The sequence below is a fragment of the Chinchilla lanigera genome, unplaced genomic scaffold, assembly GCF_000276665.1.
Source record: "Chinchilla lanigera isolate Chin_1 unplaced genomic scaffold, ChiLan1.0 scaffold00025, whole genome shotgun sequence".
NCBI classification, from domain to species: Eukaryota; Metazoa; Chordata; class Mammalia; order Rodentia; family Chinchillidae; genus Chinchilla; species Chinchilla lanigera.
In genome coordinates, this window is record NW_004955426.1 from 7,170,995 (window position 1) to 7,178,409 (window position 7,415).

A 7,415-nucleotide genomic window follows, 5' to 3' on the forward strand; every position below is an offset into this window, starting at 1 on the left:
ATTGACATGGTAATATGGTTTTTGTCTTTGGTTCTGTTAATACGATATATTACATTTATTAAATTGCATATGTGGAATAATCCCTGAACTCTTGGAATGAATCCTATTTGGTCATGGTGTATGTTCTTCTTAATGCATTCTGTTTGTCTGTATCTTATTGTTTTTTCATCTATGTTCATTATGTTTCATGTATGGCCATTTGCTTTCTTTTTTGGTTGGCTTCTTCTCTGGTTTTATAATCAGGGAAATACTTGCTTCCAGAAATTATTTTGGAAATACTGCTTCCCTTTCAGTTTCCTGGGAGAGTTTCAGCATTAGTGGCATTAGCCCTTCTCTAAATTTCCTACAGATTTCAACAGTGGATTCATCATGACCTGGGGTTTTCTTTGTTTGTAAATTTTTAATTACATTCTCAATTTCATTGACCAGTACCAGGTTATTTAGATTTTTTATATCTTTTTTATTTAGTTTTCACAATTCTATTGTGTTTAGGAATCTGTCCATTTCTTCTGTGCTTTCCCTCTTATTAGAATATATGTTCTCATAGTAGGTATTAATGATGTCCTGGATTTCTGTGGGATCCATTGCGATCTCCTTTTCATTCCAAATTGCTTGAATTTGTGTTTTATCTTTCATCTTTTATGAGGTTGACTAATTGTTTATCAAGTTTATTTACTCTTTTAAAGAAACAACTTTTTGATTCATTGATTTCTTATACTGTTTTCTTGTCTCTATCACATTAATTTTTGCTGTAATCTCTACAATTTCCTCCCTCGCATGAGCTTTGCTTTTGATTTCTTCTTCTTTTTCTAGAAGTTTAAGGTTCAACATTAGATTGTTTATTTGAGCTCATTCTGCTTCCCTTATGTATGAGTCCATTGCTATGAATTTCCCTTTTAGGACTGATTTCATTGCTTCATATTTTTTGACATGTTATATTGGTTTTATCATTTGATTGTATATACTGTTAAAGCTCATTTTTAACTTCCTCTGTGAACTATTGGTTATTTAGAAGGGTGTTGTTTAATTTCGATGCGTTTATGTATTTTTGTGATTTCTTTTGATGCTGATTTCCCATTTACTTTCACTATATGAGATAGTATGCATGGGATAATTTCAGTTTCTCTACATTTACTTAAACATGTTTTGTGGGGTAATATGTAGTCTATTTTGGAGAACATCCATGTGCAGCTGAGAACAATACGTATTCTGATGTTTTGGGGTGGGGCATTTGTCTAGTTGATCAATATATTTGTGAGAGTGGTGTATTAATGTCCTCCATTACCATTGTGTTAGTGCTTATTTGCTTTTCATGTCTGTTAATTTTTTTATTAATTGGGTGAACATGTTTTTGATGCATAAATATTTATGATTAATATCTCTTCTTGGAAGTTTCTCTTAACAAAAGTGTTGTGAACTTCTTTGTCTAATTTGATCACTTTTGGTACAATGTTTGAATTGTCTGCAAATAGACTAGCTATCCATGTTTTTTCTGGGTTCTTATGGCTTGGAGAATGTTTTTCCATCATTTGACTTTTAGACTATGAATTTCTTTTGTGGTTAAATGTGTTTCTTGAATGCAGCTTATTGTAGGATCTTGCTTCTTGATCCATTCTGCCAGTCTGTTTCCTTTGAATGGTGAATTGAAATCATTTACTTTGATGGTTGTAACTGATATGTATTGACTTTATCTTTTCTTGTTTTTTTTCTCCTGTTGTTTGTTCCCTGTCTTTCTCCTCTGTTTAATTTCTTGCTCTGTCTGGTGGCTTCTTTCTATTGATGCTTATGTGTTTGTGGTTTGCACTATCATTTTCTTCCTTTGAAGGGGTACCAGGATCAAACTTGGGACCTCATGCTTGCCAGGCAGGCAGTTGTGCCATTGAGCTATAGCCCTGGCCCTGATATTATCACTTTCTAATTGTCCTTCAGAGCATTCTGTGGAAATGGCTCAGTGGTCATAACTTTCTTCACTTGTTTTTTTGTCATGGGAGTATCTTATCTCTACATCAATTTTGAAAGATAATTATGCAGAATACATCAGTCTAGGTTGAAGATTGTTTTCTTTTAGGGCTAGAAATATCTCACTCCAAGCTCTTCTTTATTTCATGGTTTGTGTTGAGAAGGCTGCTATGATTCTGATGGGCTTGCCTTTATACTTGGTATGTTTCTTTTCTCTATCTGCTTTTAATATTTCATTCTTGAGGTGAATATCTGTAATTGTAATTATTATAGACATTGGTGTGGATTTATTTTAGGCATGGCTATTTGGAGTTCTATATGTTTCATTAATTTGTATGTCAAAGACTATCCTCTTTTGGGAAATTTTTTACCATCATTTCTGAGAAGAGGCATTCACTGGATTTTGTGCTTTTTCCTGCTTTCTCCTTGATTTCAGTCAATCTTTTATGCTATTATGCTTTTTGCTTTATTCTTTAGTTGTTGGACTGATTTTTCATGGTGTCTTCACTAGTCACATTACTGTCTTCTAGATCTGATGTTCTGTGCTCATCTTCATTCAGTCTGCTGTGTATACTTTCAACGGAATGTTTAATCTCTTGCATTTCTGTTTGGATTTGTTTCATTGATTCCATTTCTAGTCTGTGTTTGGCATTTATGGTTCCCACCATTTTCCTGACCTACTGTGTTTGTTTATGTTTCCATTTTAATGTTTTTCTTTTTTATCATCATTTCTTTTTGCACCTTAGAGGTCAGTTTTTCTCTGACTTTTTCCATTTGGTATTTCACTTCTGCTGCTATAATTTCAGAGAATTCCATTTGTGCACTTCTGATTTCCTCTGTCTGTTTGTGCTCTGAACTTTTCCTGCATACACTGGACATTTGATATTGCATTTTGCTTCTCCATGTTGTCATTTTCAACTTTATTTTGTTTTTTTTGTTGATGCTTATAGATTTCTTATGTTAGATAGCTTTGTCACTGGTGTCAAGGCTTTCCTAGGAGGTGTCTGTTCCTCCAAATGTCTTCTAGATGTAGGTGGTTCTTGGTCTTTATGTCTATCCCATGAACCTACCTGATGTATTAAGGATGAGGAATTGCTGTCTATTTGATTTAGGGCTCATTCCATTTGTACTGGACTATACAAGGTGGTTATGACCCCTTACAATTGCATTGTTGTCATATGGGGGGGACTGGTTATAGCATGTGTGACATCCTGGTTAAAGTAGCTGGCAATGACAATAAGCTCAAGTACAGCCTAGCTCATGATAAATTGTAGTAACTGCTAGCCTGATGTGTATAACCATAAGACAAAAGTTTACAGATATATAATATAGTCTAATAATACCAATAACATGTAAGCAATGATTTTTTTAAAAAGCAGAGTGATTTTACTCTGTTGTGGGGGAGGCTTCAAGAGGATAGGGAATAAGATGGAGAGATCAAATTGGTTTGATACAAGAGGGAAAGACTGCAGGAATAGGCCTAGGAATTTTGAAGTGAACCAGAAAAAAAAGACACAGGATTTATTCACATGAAAATATCATAAAGTCAAGGAAGATGGTCGATGAAAGAGAAGGAGAGGATGAGTAGAGTAAAACTGAAGGAAATATTAGTGAACCTAGAAACATTAGTGGCCTAAATCATGAATGAGAGAGAAAAGAAGAAAAGAAAAATGAAAAGAAAGGAAGATAATAACAGTAAACAAAAATATCCTCTCACACTTAAATAACAGCATATGGAAAGAAAAATTAAACAGGACAAAACAGAATGGACAGGGGGCTGGGGATTTAGCTCAGCGGCAAAGCGCCTGCCTGGCAAACGCAAGGTCGTGAGTTTGGTTCCCGGTACCGGAGAAAAACCAAAAAAAACAAAACAAACAAACAAACAAACAAACAAAAAACCAGAATGGACAATAAACAAGAAAGAAAAGGGAAAACAATTGAACAAAAGGGAAACAAACAGCAAAACTAAGCAAACAAACAAAATGAAAAACAAAACAAAACACTAATCTGGCTGAATACCAAGAGGGAGAACAATCAGAAAGAGAAAAATAAAAGTAGTGAAATTCCTCTAGTGTCTATAATTCTGTGGTCGGTCCAAGTCAGATCCCAGAAATATATACTCTAGCCAAGATTGCAAGTGGACTTTCACCTGCAGGGGGTTAGTGGCTGATTTTTATGTCTCTGAATTTGGGGAATGGGATCAATTTTTTGTGTCAGGAGTTCTCCCCAGTCATTCAGAAAAGAGATAGAAAAAGAAAAAAATACAAGAAAAGAGAATGGGGCTACCTTACCTGCAGGCTTCTATTCCTTGTGTCTTTGTCTCAGGTACAACACTGGTTCCCCTTGCTCACCACCTTTTGCTTCATGTTGTTTCTGTTGGATGAGACATTTCGCTGACTCTAGTCCTGCTTGTCCATCCTGTGTGCCTTAGCCAGGGTGACGCTGTGTCATTTGTGTTCCTGCAGGTGTCCAGGTCCTGACTCCCACCGGTGGAAGGAGGGAGGAGATGAGCTCAGACTCTTTGTCAGCCATGCCGTCCTGGGCCAATCAATAATTTTATAGTAATATGGTATTTGTGACCTTAGTTTAATATTATGTTTCAGCAGAATGGAAAATCATTGAGTATTTAGAAAAAAAATAGACCAAACAAATTATAGTTTTATTTTTAGCAAACAACTTGATATTTAAAGATTAATTTTCTGTAGACTATGGCAAAATAAGATCTTTTTAATTTTAGTTTTGAAGCTTAATTACTCAACTTTAATAAACTATAATTAACAAATAGAAATGGTGCATTCCTGAGGAGTACAATGTGGTCATTTGATATTTGTATTGATTGCCACAATCAAGCAAGTTACATATGTGTTACCTCACATAGTTTTCAGTTTTTGTACATACAGGAACATAGGCAGTAAGGATCCTTAAAATCTACTCTCTTAGTGAATTCCAAGTGTATAGGATACCATTTACTATAGTTAGAATATGAGACATCAGATTCATAGAATTTTTTAATATAATATCTGAAAATTTACAATCTTTAATCAACATTTTCTTTCTCTTTGCAGCCCTCAACTAAACCATCAGGAGTTTAACATTTTACATTCTCTATATTAGAGAAATGCACTGTTTGTCTTTTGTGTTTTCATTATTTCACTTAGCTTGCAGTCTTCTAGTTCCATCTTTGTTTCATCAATGGCCATATTTCTTTTTATGATGAATAGTATTCTACTACATGTATACAGTACATTTTCTTCATAAATTTTTTTTGAGAAAAGATCTCACTGTGTAGTTCAGACTGGCCTTAGTCTTTCTGAACAGCTTCTCACTGAGAAGTGACAATGGGTACTAACACCAGGCAATTTTTGCTCAATAAAGGAATCACTTAACAAATCATCCTTCTGTCGTATCTCCATGTTTTGGTGGTCATGACACTGTAAGATATAAATTTCAATTTGATTATTTTGTTGTTGTTTGTCCTACTTTCTCTTATTTTCTTGTTGTTTGTCCTACTTTGTCCTACTAACCTTTCTCGACAGTCTTATACATCACAATCTGGATGTTGTTCTTAGCTAATTCTGCTTCATTTTTTTCTATTTCCCACAGGTTTTCTTCCCAGCAACCTTCTTCTCTCCTTCATCCTGTCACAGAATCAAACTCCTGAGAGGCTTAACTAGCAGATCTTTGCAAGGGCTCAGGAACTGTGTTAAAATGGAGTTTTGCAACTATCTCATGACTCTGAAGGTAATAAGGATGCCAAATCAAAGGCACGCAGGATATACTGTCTGACACAGCATGGTGACTCTCCTGCTAAATAAGTCATTAGTGATAGCTGGAGAAGATGGTCATTTGGATGAAACTGCAGTGATCAGTACAGGCTCAGATATTTGAAACTTGTAGAACAGCAATTTAAGCAAGGAAATGACATTGGCAGCTTATTTCATTTTTGTATTAATATCTTACAGAATGATAAGAAAAGCTTAGAACAATAGATAAACCATTAATACTAAAGCATGGCATCTATATTTTATTTTCTTTTATGGGTTTTTTTTTTTGGAACTAAAAAAAAGACTTTATTGAGGGCAAGAAGATGCAAATATAAATATCAAAAGCTTATCTAGCATTTAGTTAACTCCATTTTCTGTTTGTCCAGTGAGAGCTGGATGCTATTTGTACATTTTCTAAGGGTCCTGATCTGCTCATGAAATCTTTATACAAGGGGAAACTGAGGGGCAGACTCCTTAAGGGGCCCTCTGGGAGAACTCTCATCAGCGCAGGAGTAAACACTCATGTCTGCCTACTGCTTTCCCTTCTGCTGCATGTGTATTACAAAATAATCATTGCACGCAATGGTGAGGCCCGCAACTAGTGAGAAGCAGCTCTGGAAACCCACTTTGCCATCTCGACACTGGTCCAGGACCTTCATAATTTGGTCCACAGCCAGAGGGTCTTTTTGATTTTCCAAAAATCCAGGGAATCCTTCTCCATGAGTACTCTCAGGTCCTCCTTTGTTAAGTAGCATTTGTCCCCAGCAAATTTGTGAAGTGTAAACATCATGGTTTCCGTGTCGTGTTTCACATGGGAGGGCATTTTGGTGAGGTCTGTAGAAACCTGGGCGCAGAGGCGCTGCAGACGCGGGCGAGTGGGGTGAGCGGGGCACTCGGCCGGGGCTACTTTATTTACTTTTGTACTTTATTATACAGCCCTTATTCCTGTCATGGGAGAAGGGTGAGGACTCAAGACAACTCAAGGCATTATATTTAGGTTCATCAAATTTAATTGCAAGTCATTATTGAACTGAGTAAGACTGTTATCTCAAGTTTGACCCCTGGTGGGGAAAACCTGAGGTCCTGACACAGAGAACAGGACATCCAATCTTGGGAGACTGCAGCTCCTGCAGCACACTGAAACAATGGAGTCTGGAGAAGTTGCCCTCACACCCAAAAGAAGCTAGCACTCATTTTCTTGCATCAAATACTCTGAGGATCAGCCTACTCCCTCTGCCTGACCACCCATTTGATGATCAGGGTTAATTCACAGCTTAATCTAATCGATGATGTATCAGGACTAATAAGAATGGGTTTTATATTAAAGCACCTGTGAAATAAGCCAATATATTAATCAGAAGGAGCACAGCTTTCTTAATGGTTAAGAAATATTTCATTGAATTTCGAATATTTTCTCAAGATATAGAATTTAACACCCCATCCTAGGAGTGGCGCAAAATTACCTGTGGGAGATATTGCGGAGAAGCCTAGAGAAAGCAAAATGTCATGCTGAGTGAAAAAGAAATGTCTGGATTATTGAGACGGAGGAAGAAGGGGTAAGAAATTTCAGGATCTGGCTATGTTGAAATGGATACTATTTTGAGTGCCAAAGACAAGCAGAAGGTCCTATTTCAAGGGAAGGCTCAGGAAACACATCTTGCATAAAAACAGTTATTGTCCGTGTTCTAGTGA

General features: G+C 36.2%; 1 pseudogene; it reads right to left on the minus strand.

Moving 5' to 3' along the window:
• Nucleotides 1-6,253: 6,253 nt before the first annotated feature.
• Nucleotides 6,254-6,546, minus strand: LOC102014153 (annotated as a pseudogene).
• Between the last annotated feature and the right edge of the window lie 869 nt (nucleotides 6,547-7,415).